Below are 26,029 nucleotides of genomic sequence, written 5' to 3' on the forward strand. Positions count from 1 at the left end.
TGTAATAGCATTAAGATTAACGATTAAATAAATAATTTTTAGATTACCGTTTCAAAGATTTTTCTTCTTTACATATTTAGTTTCTTATGTTGTTTATTTCCCGACACACAAAATACATCATAATTAAATAGAATTCAGACTATTCTCTCGAGTTATTTCAAATTCCCAGGTAGACGTTGAAAAGAAAAAAAAAAAGAAAAAAAGAAATAGCTTATCTTATCTTTCTTCGTCACGTTCTTTCTCGCCTCTCGTAACTCCTTCCAGTCCTGGTCAACGTCTGATCCCGCGGGAGCTCGTCTACTTCTCCTCGAAGGATGTCTTCTCCGGTCACACAAGGCAGTTCTCTTCAGTCGGGAACTGGAAAGTCTCGATGTCCTTTCTTCTTTGATGCTTCTTTTCCATTCCCATTTCAAGGATCTTCGGTCACAGCGAACGACTCTACCCACCTGTGTCGTCCTCCTCCTCCTCGTCGTCGTCATCTACTTTCTCTCTCTCTCTCTCTTTCTCTTTCCGTCTATTTTCTTCCTACCCTTCTCTTTTTTTCTTACCACTTACTCGTCTATACTTCACGTGATAACGTTCGAAGACGATGGCATTTCCAGGTCCGAGGCGTCGTTCCTTCGAGTTCCTTCGAAATCCTTAAGGACCTCGTTGACCTCCTTTCCACCAAACGTTCAGTAACTTTCCCATCTTTGATGTTACACAACTCTCTCTCTCTCTCTCTCTCTCTCTCTCTCTCTCTCTCTCTCTCTCTCTCTCTCTCTCTTTCTTTTTCTCTCCATTCATTCAAGAAATCTGTTCCTCTTCGTCCACCTTTCGTTGCTGTTAGTCTTAACCAGACCCAACAGATTCAATCTCGGGAATACAGGGAATTCTATCCTTGTCATCATCCTCCCCTAGATCTTTTTTGCTTTTCGACCGTACCTGACACGTAAAAAAGAAAAAAGAAAAAAATAAAGAAAGGAAAGAAAGAGAGAAAGTCCAACTTTACTCGGCTCGATTTCAACACCGCCAAGATATCACGTCCAGGAGTTCATCAACATTCCCGGCGTTATCTTGCAACGGGTCGCGAAAAGGGAACGTGGTTGGAGTATTTTAAGCCTTTCTAGGTTTTTTCTTTCTTTTCGTCTGAATAAGACTCATCATTTGAAAGGTCATCTTTTTCAAGGACAATACTTTTCTTTCTTTTTTTTTTTTTTTTCTCTTCTTCACAAATCTTTTTTTGTTAAAACAATAGTCGTGGAAAGTAGAGTTAACGGATGAACCATGGAAAGTATGTGTGTGTGTGTGTGTGAGATAATATTTTTTTTTTAATTAGATATTTAATCCAAATTTTTACTGCTATTTCACTCATCAACGCCTTAAATGTTTATATAATTATTAATTAAATAATATGTTGATAATTGATATGATATAAGGAAATTTTATCATAGCTCTAATTAGATAATAATAAAATGATGATTTTTATTCAGCTTTACAGATACAGAATAGGATATTAATTATAAACTATGCTTGCAATTTTCTAAAAACATTTGATTCATTCATTTTTTTCCATTCGCTCGCAATCTGATAATTACTTTCCTGAATGTCTCTTACGTATTTAAACAGATTTTCTACGATCTCCTGAATTTTTGATTGCATATTTTTTATCTCCTCTATTTTTTTTCTATTCTTTTCCATTGTAATTTTGTTAATCTAGCTAATCTGATAACTTTATTAACTTAAAAGTGAACTGTTTAACCATTAAATATTTGTATTATGAAATATTATATATTTTATTACAAAAACGAAATATATACAGTTTATTATTATTCTCTTGTGATTCCTTGAGGACATTATACAAATTTGCCATGAGAGTCATCGTGATAATTAATTTCCATTTCATTTATGTACACGATGAATTTCATTATCAATTATCTAGTCTTTTATTTTCTTTTTTTTTCTTTTCTTTTCATTTTTTGCAAACTATCTTTCATTCATTCCATGGTACCTACATATTAGGTCGAATTTCTAATCAAAAGCATGTGTACCGCAAGAAAAAAAAAGTGCTTTTGGAAGTAATGAAGAGCATCAAAAGGTAGTAGTTACTTTTGTGCACGCAGTTCACTCAGGTCAATAGTACGAGATGACCGATGGAAAAAAAGTTGACGTTAGCGATCGATTGCAAAAAAAAAAAAGGAGGATGTGGAGGATGGCGTGTCGAATGTAAACACGCACACATTACTTACTTATATACACATTTACTTATATATATATTCACGTTTGAAATTTCAAAAGTTCCTATTGGTCCTGTTAAGTAAACTATAGGAAAAAGATCGTTTTAGTTATCTTATCTATTTTCTCGATCATACTCATTGGTCATTTTTTTTCTAGTTCAGCAATCGATCATTCGTTAGGATGTTATCAGCGCGATAAGTAATTTAACTAAACGAGTAGATTTCATTTGGAATGTTGTTAAGAGATTATTTCGAGCATAGTTAACTTAAATGATCCAGTAGGATAATTAAAACGAAAACATGTTTTGGTCGATCTCGAGGCACAAATCGTTTTACCATTTTCCATATATATCCCGTTTACAATTATTATCTCGATTTATATTTTAAATAATCATTGTAAATAATAAACTGACGAGATGGTAATATAGTTATCTCTATTTTGTGGTTTTTTCCGTAAATAATATTTGAAAGTAACTTCGGAAAATCGAATTAATAACTCGACGTTTATCGTGGATAAATTCGTTCACAGTGTACTGTTCAAAATAATTTTCTCAATTATTATTTTAAATAATCATCGCGAATAGTCTACCGACGAGATAAAGTTATCTATTTTATGGTATTTCGTGGCTTTTTTCCGTGAATAATATTTAAAAGAAAAGTTCGATAAAAATCGAATAAATAATTAAATCAATGTGCAGAAATCTGTTCAATTCCTATTAACTGATATTCCATTGATTTTTATTTACATGCTTATAACAAATCATAGTAGACTGGTGAGAAAAAGTTTTCTATTTTGTGGTGTGCGGTTTTTTTCGTAAATGATATTTGAAAGAAAATTCGGAAAATCAAATAGATAACTTGACGGCCATTGTGTATCATATATCTATGCGATTCCATAGATAGCAGTCGTTGAAGAGCTCGGGTTAATCCTTTGAATCCCGCCGCGAAGCACAATGGAGGCTTCAGCGTTCCAGGGAAATTCACGGGATGATTCTACGGGATGCTCGATACGTCAAACCGTGGTCATACCATGAACGATTCTCTATTGTTCCATCTAACAAGTGTAAGTTTCGAAAACAATAGAGAATAGGGGTACGATGGAAGCTTTTTTCGTTCTTTTCCTCATTTTGTTTTCCCTTTTCTTGTTCTTCCTTTTTCTTTTCTTTTTTTCCCCTTTTTTTTCTTTTCTATTCTTTTCTGTTTAACTCGTTGCCTATTCAAAGTATTAACGTTAAGGTAATTAACCTTTTATTGAAAATTAATTATGTTAAAAGGATTAAACAATTTTTACTCTCAACGATTGATCGATCGATCTATCATTCGATGTTAACACTTTTGAAAGATACAAAAGAAAATGATGACCTTGATTTTTATCATAATCTTTTAATACTTTTACAAGCTGTTAATGGAATAATCTGACGTATTTTTTTTTTTTTTTTAAAATATATTATAGAATATACTTGTATAACATTGTAGAGAAAGGTTAAAAAGAATCTGAAGGATGGAGGTTGACAAAGTCCTGACCATTTCTTCGTGNTTAAAAGGATTAAACAATTTTTACTCTCAACGATTGATCGATCGATCTATCATTCGATGTTAACACTTTTGAAAGATACAAAAGAAAATGATGACGTAGTTAAATTGTTAGATTATTTTAGTCATATATTACATGTCATATTGTTATACCGAGGGCATTTTTTTTTTTTTTTTTTTTAATATATTATAGAATATACTTGTATAACATTGTAGAGAAAGGTTAAAAAGAATCTGAAGGATGGAGGTTGACAAAGTCCTGACCATTTCTTCGTGGTTCCTCGTCTTCGTCAAGATGACGTGGTGATGTCACCGCTAAAGTGCGGTTCATTATGTCGACGAGAAGGAACGATGAGAAAGGGAAACAGTCAACGCGGCTTTTCACGTTGGCAACACGCTGATGACGAGAGGGTGGGAAGGGAAGGGTGGGAAGGCAAGGTTGTAAGCGGAAGGACGCTTGGTTCTCTAAGGCTCTGACAAATTGGAGTGACGTTGTTGACGAAAGGAAAAACGAGACTTCGGTGTATCTAGTGCATCGAACGAACCAAAACAATGGTCCACTCTTTCAACCGTGTCTATTTACTTTTTACTATGTTATACTTTGTTTCTTCTTTATATTGAATAAAAAAAGAAAAGAAGAAGAAGAAGAAAGAGAATATTATCCTCGACATTCTTCGATCCTTATAAAGGATGCCTCAAAAGTCACTTTACCGAAATAATAAAAACATATATAAATAATATTGATTTATTTATAGAATTATAATGCTTTTTTTTTTTATTTTAATATATGAATCTTCGGTTTTAGGGATTGTAACGATGCAATTACTTAAAATATTTACATAAACAAAATATATTTCGAATTTTTCAATACGGTAAACGAAAACTTTTAAGACACAATGTATATTACGTCAATTAATTATAATTTTATATTTTCAACAAAACCGGCTTCATATTAAGAACAGTCTATCTCTATGCAGCTTTTTTTTTGTAAAAGAATCTCATTAATATTAATTGATTTTAAATAAAAACAATTATGCAATTATCATAGTACGTTTGAAATAGAATTCATTCAATAATTGTTAACTGTATTTACAGTTGTATATATAATCAACGTTAGGATCAAAAGTATTAAAAAGAATCGAAATTAAAGTATTGGTTTTATCCCCCTCCTCACCCCTAAAAGCCATATTATAAGAGACTTTTTAAACTGTTACTTTTTTATTTGACTTTTTCAATTTTTTCATATCATGCACCGTATTATTTCAATATAAATTTGAGCTAGAAGAAATAATCAAATGTTATTTATCAATCAAACTAATTAAGAAGTACAAAAAATTGATATGGTTCTGATTATCGATAATATTAATTATCTAAATTTTTGTAAACGTTAATTCAGAGAAATGAATTTGAAAAATTTGGATTTAGTTTGCTTAAGCAAACGTCTTCTTGAAGATGAATTTGCCGGTTGAATTTCAAATAATATCTACTCTATTTTTCTCTTTTTCTCTTTCTCCCTCACTCTTTATTTTATGCTCTTTTAAATCATCTTTTCTCGTCGAAGCACCTAATCGACGGAAATTTTAAGAGTGGAAATGATTTAGAGAGAATGAGAGTAAGAGTGAGAAAAAAATCTTTCTTGTTTGTAAGGAGAATGATGAAGCGATGAAGCGAAGGAGTATCTCGAAAGTCGAGCACAGAGAAAATCAATGAGCATAATTTTCAAGCCAAGCCAAGCCAAGCCAAGCCAAGCCAAGCCAAGCCTTCGTTCCGCAAAACCACCAAGCTCAATTAGAATTTCCATGTTCGACTATTTTGCCACGCGACGGCCAGATTTTTTCTTTTTTTTTTTTTTTATTTCCTCATACCATCGAAATTTGCACATTTGAATTTTTATTTCCCATGGCACATTCGGTTTTTTTTCCCTCCCGCCACCGTTTCTTTCTTTCTTTCTTTTTATTCTGCCTCCACCCCCCCTCCCGCACCCCCTCCCCTTATCTTTTATTTTTTTTTTTTTATGTGTAATGTAGTACACAACGCGCTTTCAGAATTTGAAATCAAAGAGAAATTAAATTTCTCGTTCTGGCTATTTTTACATTAACATTGTGAAAGAGAGATGGGTAAAGAGATCAAAAAAGAGAGAAAAAATAGAGGGAGAGAAAGAGAGAAAAAGAGAAAGAGAAAATACAAGATGAGAAGTTTGTTAACAACCTCATTATTATCTCATCATCGGGGAAGAGCGTACGATGAAATCCGATATGTAATATGATATGGAATTTCAAATCATATGGGAAGAGTACTTTTTTTAAAATTACATCGATTCTTTTTTTTTTTGACAATCACCTTGACAATTTTTTTTACTTCAATTTATTTTCCTCGATTTTTGAACTTTCGTAAAAATCGTTTACGTACAAAAATACAATACTTGTTCCCCATATTACACGTTAAGGGTTGAGGAAAAAGTTTCTTCGTATTTTACCCATAGTCGGTTTTAGGATAGTATAATTCTGATAATATTAATCAGATTGGACAATACTGTAACTTAGGATGTTAAACAAATTTTTAATGTTTATGGATATGATGCAGTATCAGTATGTGTAACATAAAATTGATTTAAGTGATTTCAATCACTTCAATTTCAATGTTAAGAATGCACCTTGGTCTGGTCGATTAATAACTTCAAAAGTTGATTAAATTATGGAAAAAAATCATACAAAACCGGGATATTAACAGTCATATCTGTAAGGAACTAAATATCGAGTAAAAAAAAAACAGTTTTAAACTATTCGAAGATTGTTGAATATTAAATATTAAGAAAATTGATTTAACTTTTATATATTATAAAATGCGAAATAATTCTTTCCTTTAATTAAATATTACGTTATTATACGTTAACAATAACTATCATGCAACTATGGAATATACGTATATACATAAATACATATGTATTATGCTAGCTCATGTTTCAGGTAATATGCACGATGGCGTGCCTTGCAAGCCACATAAATATCACACTAATTGTTCACCATGGAATAAATCCCACGAATGCATAGGCAGATCTATGAAACTCATTCGTTTTATATATATATATANTTCGTTTTATATATATATATATATATATATATATTACGTATATAGATATATAATATAATGAACACGTGAAAAGCGTATACTAGGTGAGCAAAAGGTCGTGACCCGAGAGAGAAGCAAAATGTTAGAAGGAGGATACGCTTGTCTGAGCTATTTATTTCTCTCTTCTTTCTTCTTTCTTCTTTTTTTCATCTTTTTCTCATTTATGCATCTTACTTCGATATACGACCTGCATGCATACCTTATTCGTACGCGTACGAGTTTAGGTATGCCTTGAATTTCGATTACGCGAAGCGTAAAAATGATACCATACTACGTAAAGTAGAAAGATATCTTATTTTTATCCTTTTTTTTGTTCTTTTTCGAAATAAGAAGATAACTCGTGTTCGATCGCCTGAAAAAGGGTAACGCTTACGTTTGTTGCATAGTTAATCGAGTTTGCTTATTGCAATGCTATAAATTTACAACGAACAAAATAAAAAGTTAAAAAAAAACAAAGTAGATATAGATTTCAAAGATCTTCAAACCGCGAGACAAAATTTCAAGATATTGCAAATAATTATTATAGTATTAGGTATTATTATTTATCTGATTAAAATTATTAATAATAATTTATTGGTGTGAGGGTGAGAGAAAATTTGTGAGTTAACAGAGAGCCAGTGTTTACTGTCTCGTAAGAACGGAAAGATACTTAAAAACGTAAGAACTTAAGATTATTTCTAGAAATATCGATAGACGAGTATGTTTTGTGTGAAAGATTACGACGAAAAATGAGGAATAACGAAGAGATAATTACGACGATATCTTGGTTAACAATTAAAGACGTTTAAAAGACGTTTAAAGTAACATCTAACACGAATTATAATTGCAATGGTTTTCTTTTCATGTTTTTTTAAATGTACAAAAATAAAATTGACACTTATATGTAGGTGACACAGTGATCAAAGTTGTGTAAAAAGAATAGGTTCAGTGAAAACAGATAGATAGATAGATAAGATATCGTAACGGTTGGATGAAGATTGAGGAAAATGAAATTATTGGCAGTTATCGGAGCGAACGAGTAGTTATGATAGGGGTTTCTAAAGAGAGAGAGAGAGAGAGAGAGAGAGGGGGGAGAATAGTGGTACGTAGAATCGAGCTGTCGTTTGTTCGTTCTGACGTAGCGATGTGGAATCTACGACCAGGTGAAAGTTTTCTTCTTTCTTTTCTCTCTCTTCTCTTTTTCTCCTTTTTTTCTGTATCTATCTGTTTTTTCTTATGTACATAGTTATTGGTGTAATTATTTCGGCCTCATGCAGAATTATTTGTTTTTCTCTATATATCTTTTTCCTACGATATATATTACTAACAATAACGAGAGCTCTTTCAATATCGAAATAATGTTCGTGAAAAATAAATCAGAGAATGATAGAGTGAGAGGAAAAGAGATGGAAGCCAAATTGTTCAATATACAAATAGATATGTTATACGTACAATATTGAGTCACAAGAGTATTCATACTACAATTGTGTCAGTTTAAGCCAATCAATATTTTCTTCTAGTATAATATATCTATAAATTCTTTTATATAGAAATATATATATTTTAGGAATATTACATTTTTATACGTCGATATAAATTTGATTAAAAAAAAATAGGATTTTATTTTAAACCAATTGGTTTAACCAGAATATGCCTGAAGAATCGTCTGAGAGGTATTAAAAAATATAATGAAGAATCTATTAGGTACTACTTACAAAAATTCTTCTTCTTCTTTTTCTTTTTATTAAGACTTCGTCCTGTTATAATAGCTTTTTTATTGCTATTTCCGGGAGTGCTTTATTTTTTTTTTACACCGAGGTTAAGTTGTTAGTCTCACCCTCAAAACCCTTACAAAAATAATTATTATAACTCTCATGTAGATAAAAGTAAGTAAATACTTTTGTAAAACTATTTTTTTTTTTTCCATCATTTAAGTAAAATATTAATATCTCTAACGATAAAATATTATTCTATAATTAAAATTATTATCAATTTAAAAGTTTAATAATAATAAATTAGCATTTTCTGTATAAAAGATTTGTAAAATTTTGCATTATAAGTAAATATAAATTGTATATCAAATTGACAATAGAAACATGTACGAATTACTAACGTGACTCATTCTATTATATTATCTATGCATCTATTATAAATATCATAGTATATAAAAGAAAAAAAAAAAAAAGAAAAGAGAAAAAAAGGGTCGATCGAATTAAAAGTAAAGAGAGTTATCACTATTTCTTCTTATCCTTCTTTTCTTTCTATCATATTTTATTCTTCAAGTACTCTCGGCAGATCAAAATGCTTTTTCTAAGCAGCCATTAAATTAGCTAAGGATCGTTTATCATTCGCCTTCTCGTCGTTCTCATCCCTCTCATTCTCGTCGTCGTCGAGCTCAAGCGACCTTTAAAAATTACTCTGATGTGGAAGGAGGAACGACAAGGAATAAGAAGGAAAGAAAAGAAGAGAAGAGAAGAAAAGAAAAGAAGACGGGGCGAATCGAAACGAGGAGATAGAAAAAAGTAGCTCGATTTTTCTCGCCTTTTTCCTTGTGACCTGCCGCTGCGATGCTCTGAATACGATTTTCCTTTTCTCCTATCTCTCTATCTTTTTCTTTTTCTTTCTGTATATATAATATATACTTCTCTCTCTATCTCTCTCTTGCGCAAGCGCATGCAAGAGCCCAAGTTATTATATCTACCTTGAAGGTTACATATTCGGAATAAAAGAATTTCATTCCCTTTTTCATCGTCCGCGAGGAGAAGCCGTACGAGGATCGCTGAAAGGATAAAAAAAAGAGAGAGGGGGGTGGGCGGTGGAGGAAGAGGAGGAGGAGGAGTAGTTAGGAAAGAGGAAGATATTGAACACACGAGACAACGTTCGTTGTGTTGCCTACGTGTGCAGCCTGGTCACCTTTACTTATTTTCTCGAGATGAAATAACACATCTTATACACAGGTGTGTATTTTCTTGTCCATATCCTTCAAGACTGATCATCTCGATAAAGACAAAGAAAATAGCGAGAAAAAGAGTGAAAGAAATATAATAAATAAGAGGACTGCATGATATCACATTTCGATGTAAAATTATAAAGAATAAACCTAAATGTTAACGGATCAAGAGATAACGAAGTTTAGATGTATAGTGTTTTAAATATTACAAAAATGTATGTCTGCTTAAATATAAAAAAGACGCTGAACTTTAGAGATTAAGTTGCTCAAGAACTTCTAGTTCTTTCGAATGTCCAAATTCTCTAAGATATCTATTTGTTAATAAAGTAGTTATACCACAGACATCGCGAGTTACGTGTTCAGTGTGTGTATCGATATATTGGTATATATTCGATATATATTGGCGCCACCAAGTAGGCTTCTTTCTTTTTGTCTTTCTCAATCTCTCTCTCTCTCTCTTTCTCTCTCTCTTTCTTCTTCTCTTTTTTTTTTTCTTTGCTCTTTCGTCTTCTTCGTCTTTTGACGTGTCGAGAAGATGACGTAGAAGAGAAAGAAGAAGGGTCGCATGCGATCTAGGGCTCTTACTTTCCTTGTGTCACCACCCTGGGGGGTTTGTCGTAGTCTTCTTACAAAAAGCCATTGTATCGACGGACTTTAAGTTTTCACGCAACCCCTTGCAGTCCCTGGAATCTCTTTTCTCCTCCCCCTTTCCTTCCTTCCTTCCTTCCTTCCTTTCCTTTCCTTTCCTTTCCTTTCCTTTTCTATCTCTTTCTCTTTATACACCAGTTTCTCTTTCCTTCTCTATCATCTTCTTTCTCTTTCTCTTCCTCCTTAGCCCGTATCCCGACGTGAATGCAACCCTTTGTATCGGAGTTCAGTGGATCGATCTCGAGTCGAGTGTAAAAAAAAAGAATGAAGCTTGAATTTAAAATATTATGCAAAGGTACGGGAAAATTCAGAGCTTCGTTTGAGTAAACTAACAAAAACAAAAAAAAAAAAAAAGAAAGAGAGAGAGAAACGAAAAAAACAAGGAAGATAGGGAAAAATATAAAGTGAGAGAGTGAGAGAGAGAGAGAGATTTCAAATTAGAGAGAAAAGATTTTCGTTTCATAGAGTTTTAAGAGATGTCGGCATTTTTTGCCAGACGAGAGATACCTACACCTTTCGTTGTAAATACTACACGTTTATGTAATAAAAGTACATATCGTATGCACTCCCAGCCAGTATTATGGATATGCTTGCAAGCATCCTGTTCGGTATCCACCAACTTGGCCAAATACGCAATAATCTAACGTGCTATTCTGCATTGAATTTCTGTGTATACGCGTTAGAGTTTTACTATAGAAAAATAGCTAGATGGATAGATAGAGAGGAAACTGCAGAAAGCTCTTGCCTGTAAGTGTATCGTTACGAATGCTGTAACACCGTCCTGTAACATTCGTTCTTTTATTATTCTTTTTTCCTTTTTCCCTTTTCTTTCTCTTACAGATTCACTTGCTCACATTTTACTATAGCTTTGCTTTCTATTCACAAACCATGTTTACGAGAATAAAAATTACATTATCCTATTATATTATATTAGATTGTAACATACCATTCGTTTCCTTTTCTCCAATTTGTTTAGAAAAGAAGGGAATTTTGTTTTGTTTTTTTTTTTTCAAATAATGAAAACAAGAGGAATATATTATACAATCTAATATTTTCAATACGGATTTTATCTTTACGGTATTGTACATATGTTTTTATTTTTTAAGGATACGCGTAAAGTAAAGAAATAAAATTATTATTGTTATGGAACACACACATCTTGAAAAAACGAGATAAAATAAAGAATAGTTGATAGAAAATATGTAAAAATATACAAATAGATTGATCCGTACAGTTCGTCTGACTAACAGTCAAATGACTTTTTATTTACAAACCCTTTCGAGTGCAACTCCTTCGAGACGCACGATACATTCTCAGTTGATTTCCATGAATTTTTCGAAATTCTTTATATGTTTCGATTCCAATTTTGTTCGTCGAAGATTTTCGTCGGAAGTTTGTCTGATTTACCAGCCCGCTCGATTCAAATCCTATTCTTCTTTGCCCTCAACATTTCTCACTCTTTTTCAATGGAGATAAACGCGAGTGAAATTCGGAAAAGACAAATATTCTATATTATACATCTTATATATATATATCCATCGTATTTTCGATCGATCGACACACACACCCTTTATGTTAGAAATGCACATAAATTTTCGATTTCATTTTTCCTTTCCTTCTTTTCAGAAAAAAAGGAAAAGAAAACAAAAGAAAAAAAGGAAAAGAAAACAAAAGAAAAAAGAAATAGTCTTAAAACGAACGAGATTTAATCGTTAAACTTGAAGGAGTCAATTTCTTTCTCTTACCGTTCATATATTTCTTTTTTTTTATTCTCGTAGAAATAAGTCGATAAAAAAGTTTTTTTTTTTAACGCGCATGAAACGAAACGAATAGTTCACAAGTAGCTTATCTCGTTGATTGTCAAAGAACGTTTGTCGTTTAATATCGAATAACTTTTGCATATTCAAACGAAGTAGAATATAAGATTATTTTCTTCTCCTCGCGAGGGTACCTTACCCGAAATTGTTCTTATCGGAAAAGAAGAATAAGAAGAAGAAGAAGAACGAGACGAGAGGAATAGAAGAAGAAGGAAAAAATGTAACAAAAAAAATTGGATAAGGAGGGTATAACGATCGATTATGTAACATGCGCGTTATACCATGTACGCGCGTAACCACAACGAAGCTTTCTCTCTTTCTCTCTCCATCTCACCTTCTCTCCTCTCTCTCTCCTCTCTCTCTTTCTCTCTCTTGTGAAAGGTAGTCAGAGACTTCGTGACGGGGAGCTATTCCTCGAGTATTTTAGGGTTACAAGTTTCACCGTAGATTCCACAGATAGGCCCCTGTGGGCATATTTATGGATCAAATTCGTGAGATTTCCTGGAAAGCTCCTTTTCTCCCTGAAGCTACACACTATACGACATAGTTATTTTGTGTATTCTCAGCGTGCCAAATTATTAATTATCTTAAGTCATTGTTTCTTATATATCTAAATAAATGACAGGGGAAAATAAGAAAACATATATATTTTTTGTTTGCATATCAAAGAGAAAGACTCGTTGATACAAACATGTGTGTTGTTACGTACAAAGAAAAATAATCATTCGTGTCTCGTTTCTTGGAAATATTACAAATTTGACACATTCTAAAAAATGAAAAAGGAGATTCAGAAAGATAAATTTACTGAATTGTTATAACTATAGATTATGATACAATGTTAATACACTTGGATTAGTAATCAGGCTTTCACAATGGAATCGATATAAACGTACTTGCAGCTGCTTCTGAGTCGAAATTTTTCTTCGAGGTTAATTCAAGATCCAAAGCTTTTAAAAGCATCCTCCCCTCACTCTCTCTCTCTCTCTCTTTCTCTGTAGATATACATATATACATTTATCTATGTATATAAATATATATGGAGATGCCATATATATAATATAACTATAAATGTATATGTATACGTGTAATATATTATATAAAGAGTTTCAACGTGTTGGTGGTGTAACTTGCGACGAATTTTGACTAACAATAAGCGTAACTTGACATGTTAGAGAAGGAAGCAAGCACCACTGGTGATGACAGCATCGAAGAAACGTTATATTAATACGAAGAGAAGAATCTTTCTATCGTTTACGTGAAGGTAAACTGGAAAAGGGAAAAAGGAAAAGAGAGAGAGAGAGAGAGAGAGAGAGAGANTGGAAAAAGAAAATAGAAAAAAATACAAAAGAATATCTTGCCATCTCGGGGATAAACATGTACCGTTAGGACTTCTTTATCAATAAAAATAAAGAGAGAGAGAGAGAGAGAGAGAGAGAGAGAGAGAGAGAGAGAGAGGTTGGGGATGTTTAGGTAAACTGCATCGATTCGTTATATCTGTCTTCCTTGGTCTCCCTCTTACTCGTCAACAACATTGTTCCACCCTCTAGCAGCCACTCACGCCATTCGGCTTCGGTCGCTATTTACTCGGAATTTTGGTTAGCATCGGTTTGGTCGTACGCGTCGAACACGTCGTTCCTATCTAGAACGATATCACGCTACAACTCGGGAAGTCGAAAAATGACCAATGGGATTCTCCTACCGTCCGTTTTGCTATATACACCAGGCACCCGTTCGCGCTCGTCTGTTGGCGGATCCATCATTTTTTATATTGTTTGGTGAACCGTCGTTCTTCTCACCCTTTTTTTTTGTCCTCTTCGTATTTGCCCAACCGCGAAACATTCGAGAGTTTTTTTTTCTTCTTTTTTTTCTTTTTTTTTTTTTTTTAGATTTTTTTTTCCATCGCGTTCTCTCTTTTTCTCTTTGCTAACTACAGAAACATTCGGGACAATTTAGTTTGCCAAGTATTTAAGATTAGAAAAAAGATTAGTCGTGAAACGATCCAACGTTTTTCTTTACTTTTCTATTTTTTTTTTCGAACGAACGAAAAAAAGGAACGATGCCAATGATAAACATATAATATACTTTCTGGAGTATAAGTTAGAAAAGTTCTTTTTCAATCTTTCCCTCGAAACAGGCCAGACACGCGTTTACAAGACCGAAATGAAAAGTCAGGCGATTTTGCTTCTTGTTATCATGGCTGTTACAAAGATAATATCAGCCCTCCTTATAGTTACACATAGTCGAGAGCGATATTTGCCAAGTAAGCTGCATGCAGTGGCTTGGTTACGTGGTTACACAATGGTGACCTACCTGTAAACCCACTAACGAGCTCTACTCTGACACCTGGATGCAGTTTACTTTGTCGCTGTACTCGTATACCATATAAGCGAGGAATAACGAGGGCTAACTGCCATTAGATTTTCCCCTGTCTCTCTCTCTCTCTCTCTCTCTCTTTCTCTCTCTCTCTTTCTCTGTCTATCTCTTGTTCTCATTCGTATCCAGTACCGTCCACTGACCTCTCATCGGGAAAACAAAATATTCTATTATAATAGTATAAATTTCTCAATCGAATTCTATAGAGGACCATGTTAGGAATATCTAACTCAATATAATATATACGTTTTAATTAAATAGATATATCGAGATGAAAGGAGAAATTTCGATATCTTGACTAATATAGAAGTTCCCTGATGAGTAACGAAATCACTGAGAATATACATACATATACATATACATATACATATATATATACATACATAACTATATTATAATATACATGTATATATCTCGCAAGGATATCTTGAAATGACGCGGGGTAGATTCGAGGGTCTAGGGATAGGGATAAAGGGCATGAGCGCATTAGAATTCCGGAGACATTTCGTGCGGCGATAGAGCGCTGGGTATACTCGTATTCACAGTGCGTTTTGAGGGCTGTCGCTACAATCGCGGTTAATTACTACCATATTCATGTACACGATACGCATTGCTTAGTCAAGAGTGCGAGAGCATGAGAAAGAGAAAACAAGAGAGAGAGAGAGAGAGAGAAAGAAAAGGAGAGAGAAGGCACACGACGCGCCTACTAATCCAGCTCGCAGATGCGACTGTAATTCGTTAGTTGCTCAGGACACGTCTATTGAATTAACGCTGGGTTTAATTAAATCGCCAAGGCAAACAATTTCGAGAGCATGAGTTTAAAGAGAAGTATATATATGTATATGTATATATATATATATGGATAGAGATGTATTCTTTCTCTTTCTCTCTCTCTCTCTGTCAGTAGCATCGGTCAATGTCTTTTGTATTTTCTTTTCCATAATCATATTTTATTGTTCTTATCTTACTTTAAAACAATGTCATTTAAGCTTCCAAATGTGCAACAGCATCCCCAGTTAGCTTCGTCATTCTCAGCACATTATTAATACTTTTTCTTTTAGAGATTATCGTTAAAAACTTTAATCGAGTATGATTATCCACTTTGATTAAAGCAACTTTGACAGCTCTGGAATGCATGTAGTTTGTAATTGTTTAAATCCGTATTACATGAATCGACGGAAAGCGAGTAAAGCTTTCGCTTCAAAGCTTTGTTTATCTCCATACATGTATTATATATACAGTGTGTTTCATGTAACACTTTTCACGATTTTTCATGTATTTACGATAATCTGACAAAAAAATATTCTAAACAAAAGTTGTTCAGTTTTCGATTGGTTATAGATTGTAAAATAAAAAAAGTGTTACGTGGGACATCCCGTATATACGCACAATACATACACATATATTCAAATATGATTTGTTTTACTTTCTTTCTTTCTTGCTTTCTCTCTCTCTTTATCATGATATGTTTCAACGACATAATTAGATATACCGTTCGTCGCTTCGACGAAAAACACAGAAAGTGAGTTTCAGGTGCGTAAAGAACAATACTATAGTAAATTAACGAGTTCGATATAAACGGACGCTTCTTCCTATCTATATGCAACTCTCTTAGTAGTTGATGCTTTTACGAAAGTAATTGGCTTGCTATTAATTGTAAGTGTGTAATTACTTTACTGCCAATCTCTCTCTCTCTCTCTCTCTCTCTCTTTCTCTCTTTCTCATTCTCTTTCATTCTTGTTCTTGTTTCATATCAATTCGAGGAATCGATTTTCCCGCATTTCCTAACACAGTATACAAAACTATCAACGATAAGTTTGTTACAAGTCAATGCACGTGTCGCAAGAATATTATTTTGTTATATAGAAAATAAAAATAAAAAAAAAAAAATATATAAATTTATATTCAGGATGAATTCTGGTTCAGGGCGTCGATGTAACCGTACGATAATCGATTGCATAGTATCGACATTATCAAATACGATGACAAGTTATTTTCCGACTGACAGATGTCAAACGAGTGTCCATTGTTTTCATCGAGCGGATGGATGCTGCCTACCTGCCTGCCTGCCTGCCTGCTGGCCATCTTTCTGTGCTTGGAGTAATCCATCGAACGTAACGTAATTCATCAGTGTAAAAATCGATTTTGTTGTATTTGGAGTGAGGGGGAGGAGTCTGTGTCTGTGTATATACATTTACAAATACTTTTGTATTTTATCGTATACAAAAGTGATTCAAATAAAATCTTACAAGATGCTGTTTTTACTTGAAGATTAATAATAGTAAGAAAAGGGCATAATCTCTTAAAGGATTACATATTTATTCGAACGTATATATTTTGGTAAAAAAGTGTCTTATCAATTTCTTACAAACGGAAGGTGATACTAATTTTGTGCTATTCAAATAGCTTTCATTAAACTGAATATTATTTACTTGAACCATTTTTTAAAAAATTAGTCCTCTTGTCCAGTTGAATTACTGCAAAAATAAATTTGATGTTTTTATTCGCGTTTCTGACCAAAAAATTTGTTAACGATTTGTTTGAATCATTCTTTATATATATATATATATATTCTTATTTGTATTTTTTGTTATTAAAACAATTTAACTCTCTCGCGCGCAAGTAAAAATGTACGCCGTGATATCGTTCGTTTATTCGATACTTTACTACAACCTTCTGGAATAACATTACTCATGGCCGTCAAAGTAAATTATTTTTCCAACATAAGAGTACTTCAGTACAGCGAGTGTTCTGAAAAATGGTTCTGTCGATGCGGTAAACGCTTCTTCTTCTTTTTTTTCTCCTTCTCCTCCTCCTCCTCCTCTTTCTACTCATCCACCTTAACCTCCTTTTCCTTCTTCTTCTTCTTCTTCTTCTTCATCGTTTTATCGAACTCTCGTTTAAACAAATCACGCTGTTATTACGGCATTAGCAATACGAACAGGCAATTTTATCTGTCATCGATAGTTACCAAACGTTTTGTCATTCATTTTGAAGTGTCTTTACGTTAGTTATTTCTTAACGATAAATCTTTTATCACGTTACAACATAGAAATATCTATTAACTACAGAATAGTAAAGGAAAAAAGGAAGAAAGAGAGAGAGAGAGAGAGAGAGAGAGAGAGAGAGAGTATGTTAGAAGTGAGAGGTTCAACCTCATTCACGACTTAACGGTGTACGCGACTGATTTTCGGCTCAGACCAGAATCGTAAAAGTGGTCATATTGGTGCTCGTAAAACACGATCCTACATCGACGTGCGAGGGTCGAGGCCAATTAAAGTCGCCAGTTGGGAAAGAGTACTTCGAGAAGAGGGAAAGGAAGAGATAAATAAGGATACAGAAAGAGAGAGAGAGAGAGAGAAAGAAGAGACATACAGAGAGAGTTGAACAAAGTGGGAAGATAAAAGAGAAAAATGCAGACATGTTAGTCGTAGAGTAACAAGAAGAGAATAAGAAGATTGGTTGATTTTAATTATGTTGTATATCGAATAAGCTGACTTTTCTCTTTTCCTCTTTTATTTTCAACTATTATACATTACTATCATTCATAAATTTTTACGTTCTTTTAAAATTACTTTATTAAATCCTTTATTTTTGTGTTAACGTTTTTTAAAACTATAACAGAAATTTTGTTCAATATTAAAAACACATTTTGATAGTAAATTAAAAAGATTATGGAAAAAGAAAGATGAAGGATTGTTATAAAAAAAACAAAAATTTATCCTCATATTCGTCATATTTTCTCATCCCTTCAATTATAGACGTATATCATCCCGTATTCAAGGACAGTTTCATACTCGGCGGTATTTCATTTTCCCGTTCCAGATTGGTCCCTTTAAAGTTCGAGTCGTTAAACTTTTTAATAGCTCATCAAATAATACAGTTACCGTACGCGTATTTATCTCGTAAAGTAGATATTCAGTTGGAAAATTTCTCGTTATTTAGCGTTGATTGTAAGAAGAACGGTCGCATTTACCAACGTTAGTAGATATCGTGTAATTCATAATTACTATAGCTTTCGCGTAAGATCTTGGTCGATCAATCCGTGTCGGTATTACGTATATACTTATCTCTAGGTTATCCTTAAGACGTTGCCGGTGGCGTTTAGTTAACGAAGGTTTCGTATTTCTAAAGGGTACAGATAATCATGGGATGAATTTTAAAATAGCTTTACTAAATACCGGTATAACGTTCACGTTAACTCGGAAGCGTTAACCCTTCTATCTATCTATCTATCTATCTATCCATTCCACTCCACTATCTCTATCTCCCTTTCTAAAATTCAGTTTATCAATTATTTCTCATTAACGAGTAGCTCTCGAAAGCTTTAAATATTTCAAGAAGCTTTGCTTGCGAATCTCGGTAAGCGAACTCTCCACGAGTTCTCTCGGTATATCAAATCAACGATGAGTAAGGTACATATATACCGCTTAATTAAAGGACAAACATGTTGTTATCCCCATAAGCGTAGATGAGGTTATTATGAAACTTATAGGAAAAGGCAACGTGCCGTTTTCGTTCTTACTCTTCTTATTCTTCTTCTTCTTGTCGAAGCCGAAGAAATGCGCTAGCTGGTTGATTGGTTGGTTGGTTGGTTGCTTTGCATCTTATGTAGAATGAAGGAAGGAAGGAAGGAAGGAAGGAAGGAAGGAAGGAAATTCTACTAGATTCTGAGCAACATCGTTTTCCACCTCGCTTCTGTTTCCCTCTGCTAAACGATCGCGAATGTCGCCGAGGAGAGACTGCGAAATTAGCGAGAGAATAACGAGCGAACGTGCGTCGGAAACAACTTTGACGTAGCTACCTAGAGTACGCGCTTATTCTTACTAAGAATGCTTCGGGCTTGATAGTAGAGCTCGTAAATCGGGCTAATTCGCGTGAGAACGAACGAATGAACGAACGAACGAACGAACGAATTTTCGACTTCGCGAGTTAACGGATTAATGAGCTGAGTAATTCGATTATATTAGACTAACTATTAACAACTTTTTATATATTTTCTGTTTCAGAAGGATCCAATGAAAGGCATCGCCATAAGAATTCCAAGTCAGGATAAATATGTTCTTCTGGATGACCGAATAACCATTGGATAAACACGTAAGCTAAATGTTCATTAGATTTTTTTCAGTAATAGATTAAATTATAGGAAATCGATTAATGGTATTACAAAAATTATTAATTTTTTATATATCTGATAAAAGATTTTATAGTTTCAACATTTATTATATGAATAAATATGTTGCGTTTTACAAATAAAAAGTTCAAAGATATATATATTATAATTTTTACATATTTATCAAAGCCTGCAACGTGTACCGTTATTGATACACATGGCCAGGTAATATGATACTTGCTCAAACCGTTTACTAACAAATTAATCTATGAAAAGGGCAAAAAGTGAGACAAAGAAAAGAGATCGCCCGACGTGAGACTCGCCGTGTTCACTTTGCATTAAGATTCATGTTTCTGTAAAGTTGTTCGAGAAATATGAAACTTAACGCGAGGCGAGTACAGCGCCAGGGGTTTTCTTTATGTAGAAAATTTGATGGAGAATTAATAAAGCGCGAAGGAGAGTGGAAAGGGATGAAATAAAAGGTATATAGTATAGCCTTGCATTGACGATAAGAATAGCTAGAGAAAGAGAGAGAGAGAGAGATAGAGAAAATAAATAAAAATAGTACGGTCGTGCTATAGTAGTGGATCGTAGGAAAGAGGAATACATTTGCGAAAGCGAAGGAACGAACGAACAAACGAACGACACGATGCCCGTGTATTTTAAAGTTTCCAGAGCAGTTAGATATACGAGGAGAAGCAAAGTCTTGAAGGGAATCCCGGTACGCGGTGGTGGTGGTGGTGGTGGTGGTGGTGGTGGTGGTGTCCCTGATATCTCGGGTCACTCACGAATTCATAGCATCTCTCTTTCTCTTTTTCCTTCTCGACCCTTTCCTCACTTCGCTACGGCCTCATCCCCCATCAGGCCGTTCTATTTCTCTCTCTCTCTCTCTGTCTCTCTCTCTCTTTCTCTCTTTTACTCTCACAGCCTATTTGTCTTCTTCCCTACTCTTTCTCCGTATGTAATTCGGTCGCAACAGCGCATACCGATTTAGTAATGCTCGCGAGGATTTTCCTTCGGGGCATGCTAGGGTTTTCATAAATTTTCAACAACGTCGTTCTTTCCGTTCCCTCTTTAATGACAGCCATAAGCGCCGTTATCGTACGAGACTACGAATTTTCAATCTTCACGATTTTACGTTTTCTTACATTTTCGTACGAAAGTAGAGAGATAAGACATAACGATTTCTGTGTATAAACGTTATATGTGCATTCATACATATATCTATGTGTGTTTGGGAAAAAGAGATAAAGAAAGAAGAAGAAGAAGAGAGAGAGAGAGAGAGAGAGAGAGAGACGACTATTTCAATGATTCTCTATGCAAACATTTATTCATCTCGACGATCACCGGTCTTCTACTTTTCTCGAAAAGGACTACCGTATTTATAAGCACCGTAAAATTCTTTACTTACGGTACCCGCTTTGTTTCAACTGTCACAGTCCACGAATGGGTTTTAATTAAGTTCCTCAAGATGAGTTTACGAAGGGTCATGAAGAAAGAGAAACAAAGAGAGAAATAGAGAGAGAGAGAGAGAGAGAAAAAAATAGGACAAGAAAAAAAGAAGGATAATAAATACTTCGGTAGTAAAATAATTACGATAATACTTGTATGTATTATACTAAAAAGGATTTGGGTCAATATCCTGGCGTGATTTGGCTTCTTTAACTGTACATATAGAAATAGACTTATATATACATACATCTACATACTTACAATCGATCGAAAGTATTCAACTTGATTTGACTGCGATTTCGTGGAACTGCTCGACCGTAGCAATCCTCCTATAGCCATTCAAACAGTGGTTACATGTAAAAGGATGATCGCTTCTGCGACCCAGATTAAGGTCTTGCACTTTCAAGAATAAGAGTCAGAAAGTGATAGATAGATAGATAGATAGAGAAAGAGAGAGAGGGGGAGACAAATCCGTATGTGTAATCGAAGCGTAACACTAAACTCCTTAGAAACTTCCCCTCTTATCTTTCCCTTCTCATTTTCTTTCTATCTCTCTCTTTCTTCTTCTTCTTCTTCTTCTTCTTCTTTATTTTACGTAATCCTAAAAATATCGATCGTATTTTCTTTCTTTCTCTCTCTCTCTCTCTCTCTTTTTTCTTCTTATTTTTTTCGAACATCCTAGATATGTCAATATATTCTTTCCCATTTCTTCATGAAGAATATTCATGCTCTCTTGTATTATGTATTATGCATTACGATCGTTTTGACATAGTGGCGAGAGACGTCAGAAAGAATAAGAAGGACGTTGCTCTAGTCTTTTACTTTTCTAGAGAGAGAGAGAGAAAGAGAGGATACACGCTTCCGGCATTTCTTTCGAGAAACGCGAGCCTCCCTACCGAGCCTTGATTTTTCTACCTTGTTGTAAATCGTACGTGCTACTTTGTGTGTGTGTGTGTGTGTGTGTGTGTGTGTGTGTGCACTAACCGCGCGTGTTCCCATTCGCGAAACGCTTCACAAAGTTGTGTGAGAACCAAGTGAAAACGGGCTTGACGAAAAGGGGAACACGAACCTTATATAGATACGTTCACATATATGTACATACATATACAATATATATATTTCTATGTATACGTATATATGTTTATAGAGGGATGTCCGCCCCGTTGAAAACTTAGCCCTCCTTCCCTCCCACTTTTTTCTCCCCTTTCCCCTTTCCCTTCCATCTTTTACTCTTGCTTTCTCTCTCTCTTCGTCTTTTCCTCTTTCACACGTTCACGAATTTGCTCTTTGACGAGACAGGAACGCGAGGAGTGTCAATATTGAAGAAACATAGTTGCAAAGGAGAAAAAGACAAAAGATAGAAGATCATTTTTCGTTTGTACCGAAACGAGAGAATCGCTCATCTTATACGACTTTTCTTCTCTCTCTCTCTCTCTCTCTCTTTTTTTATTTATTTCCTAGCCCCTTTTTCTTTATTTTTTTCTTGACGTTTCACCTTTTTCTTCCCGTACGAGCTGGTCGGTCATTATAGATATTCTTCTTTCTTGACTTTGTTCTTTTTTTTTGTTGTTTTCTTTTCTATTATGGGGCCCTCTTTAAATGCGCAATCGAAATAAATATTATAATATAATATATAATAATATAGGATATATATATATATAGGAAAAGTAATACGTTCAGCCTCGTTCGGTATTCTTTTTATTTACTCACCGAGAGCGCAGGTACTTTCCCGTCAAAGACGCAATAAACCCTCTCGGCATCGGTGAGATTTTTAAGTACCCGCTGGTTGTAAAAGTGCTTCCTGAAGTGTACCGCGTCGCAGATGTGACCCAGTTTAAATAAAAATATAAATTCACGTGACGCGAATATGCGTATAAGCGAGAACGAAGCGAAGGGACTCGTCGTTGGTTGGTCGGTGACGAAAACGGGGGTAGGGGCTATCTGTTTTTTTCTTTCTTCCTCTTTTTTGCCTTTCTTTCTTTTCCCGTTTTATACCTTCTACTTATTTACTTCCCTTTGTTCTTTTCTTCTTTTTGCTGCTGCAGGTTTTTTCTTTTTTCTTTCTTTTTCTTTTTTCTTTATTTCCTTTTAGTTTTCTATCTCCCCGTCTCCCTGTTTCCCACTTTTTCTTTCTCCATGTACGATTCCCAACGGCATAGACGTAGTTAGTTATGTCACATGGCTTGCATTTTAAAGAAGCAATGAGAGAACCACCGACTAACGACGCGTACATACTCAAACAGACGAGCTTTCTCCCTTCATCTCTTCACCCACGTACTTCGAGCAAAAGGTTACGTTTTGTCGTTTTTGCGGGAAAATGCGAATATAAATACTCCACCGATGGGACGTTTAATATGGCCACTTTTCCTAAAGTTTTTTTCGTCCAAACTTTTAGCTCCGTTTACGCATGAATCTCTTGGAACTATGCGTGTAAGTAATTACTGCTTCACAATTAGTTTTTTCTTTTTTTTTTTTTTTTTATTTCTCCTCTATACTTTTGATACATTTCTCCTTAATAACGTAAATTGTCGATGGGTTTAAATGAGAAAGCAATAAAGTAGTACGTTTGTATTAATTTTACGTGTTCTTATTTATACTAGTTCATTATTTTCAAAATAAGTTTTACGACACGAAGAAAGGTTAAAAAAAAAGAAAGAAAGAGATGGGCGAAAGTGGAAAGAAAACTTATTTCACAAGTAAAAGTTCTTTTTCTTTCTTATATATATATATATATATATATATGGTAGGAAGTACAGGTTCCTTTTTATTAGTAAGAACAATTACCGCAAAGTGCTTGATTCGATAAAACTTAGCTGGTCTTGTTTTCGGGCGCAATAGAAAGGAAAAAAGAAAATAAGAAGATGGGAAAAAGGAGACTTGACGTCTCAAACGAAAGAGTAAATAAGGAAAGAGCACGAGATGATGAAATCGAATCTTCCCGCGCTTTTCTATTTTTCCCTGGTGTCGTTTTCTTTTCCACCTGGTTTACTCGTGGTTCCAACTCGTGAGTTCTTTCTTACACGTAAAAAATAAGAAAAGCAAATCATTAGATTTCCCATAAGGTTTCAATTTTATTTCCTTTTTTATTTTTCTTTTCTTCTTCTTCTTCTTCTTTTCTCGAATCTTAAATACGTCTTCAAGAAAAAATATATTCCGAAATATCAAAAAGATTTATCTCGAATTAATCGTACGAGAGTAAAATGTGTACGCTAAGCGAGATATTTTGATACTATCGAACATCATCGATCGAATGTTATTCGGTACGTCGAATAATTGATGCTTCGTTACTCGAGTATACTCGCTTTCGCTGCGTTAGTTATCGGAAACATAACAAAAGAGAGAAAGATAGATAGATAGAGAGAGAGAGAGAGAGAGAGAGAGAGAGAGAGAGATATTGTAGTCTGTTCAATTTATTTATTCCAACGTGATGTTGTGTGCTAAGAGAAAACTGATTGTGAAAGATGAAAATCATTCGATCATTCAAAAATCTAATCAATTCAATATAAATCATTATAAATCATGAATGTTTATCAACATAATAGAATTGTTATAAATCATCATTTCTAACGATAATCATTCGATCATCATGAATAATTAATTCTAAAGATCATTATTTAGATTCTTAAGTGATAGTGATCGATGGATCGATTGACGTCACATTAATTCCAAATATCGTCGTCCGTTGTACAATCCCAATTCATTATTCGGGTTGTCACGTTCCAATTATCGAAGGCCGGTTCCCCATTCGTATGATTATCATCCTAATAATCCTTCTACAAATTATTGACTAACTACCGTTAAGTAATACCGCGTTTTCGCGGAAGATTCGATAACGTTTTGACGTATGAATTGATATCGGTGTGCTGTATTGGTACCAATTGAACGCACTATTTATTGTCCAGCCTATCGTAATCCTCGTTACTAACGTTAATTATCCTTCTGATTTCGGGACGTAATTAATACTGTTATTCCTTCGATCTAAATCTTATCAATTTCGGAAAATCTCGATTGAATAATTCACAATCGATTCTCCAGTATTATAATCAAGTTTCGCGATAGGTTGATATTAAACGTCAATGGAGAAACGTAACGCATTTGTCCGAGCGCGTACACTCGAAATTGCAATTCGAAATCGATCGGTCCTCCCCTATTATAATAGATTTCATTGTTTTGGGCCCAGTAGATTGGAAGATCGATCGGGAAGATCCATCCGGTTTGGCATTGAATTGTTGCTAATTATCTTTGGTCCAATTCGTGGCTTTGGAAACGATCTCTGGTTATACGTTGTATTGTGTCAGCTCTTAAGTACGCTTTGCTAATTATGTTATCCCGATAATTACTATACATTATCCTATTGATTTCTATGATACCAAATTCATTGATTACAAGTATTCTATAAGTTAAATATATTCAAAACTTCAAGAAAACTTAAATAATTTTGAATAGACAAAAAAGAAAACAACAAAGCTGTCGTATGAAAATGAATTAATCTAATTGTAAACAATATAATCGTGAATCAAATTCATCAATTCGCGTGTGAAACGATCGCGAAGTCGTGAAGTTGTCTTTGCATCTATACACCGTCGAAAGTTCCGACGAAATTTCATTTCATTCGCTTTGATCTCGAATTACTATGACGTAATCCATGAGAGATTACAAACTCGCGAATTTCGACTTTATCCTCTTTGTTCTGCGATTCAAAACCAACAACCGAGATAAATTCGCGGAACACGAGGAATTACGCTTCGTCGTGTCCGATGGTAAACCCCATTGCTTTTCGAAGTGATACGATAGAGGAGCTGGTGTGCAATTCGAGTCG

General features: G+C 34.1%; 1 protein-coding gene across 2 annotated transcripts in view; it reads left to right on the forward strand.

Moving 5' to 3' along the window:
- Positions 1-26,029, forward strand: part of LOC106786795 — a 229,145-nt gene that overhangs the window by 55,286 nt on the left and 147,830 nt on the right. For both annotated transcript variants that reach the window (XM_014748562.1, XM_014748573.1), the window contains exon 2: positions 19,655-19,742. The gene's annotated coding sequence lies outside the window, so the exon portion shown is untranslated. The remainder of the gene's footprint in view (positions 1-19,654; positions 19,743-26,029) is intronic.

Source organism: Polistes canadensis, unplaced genomic scaffold (genome assembly GCF_001313835.1).
Source record: "Polistes canadensis isolate GaletaPanama2010 unplaced genomic scaffold, ASM131383v1 scaffold_3, whole genome shotgun sequence".
Lineage (NCBI taxonomy): Eukaryota > Metazoa > Arthropoda > Insecta > Hymenoptera > Vespidae > Polistes > Polistes canadensis.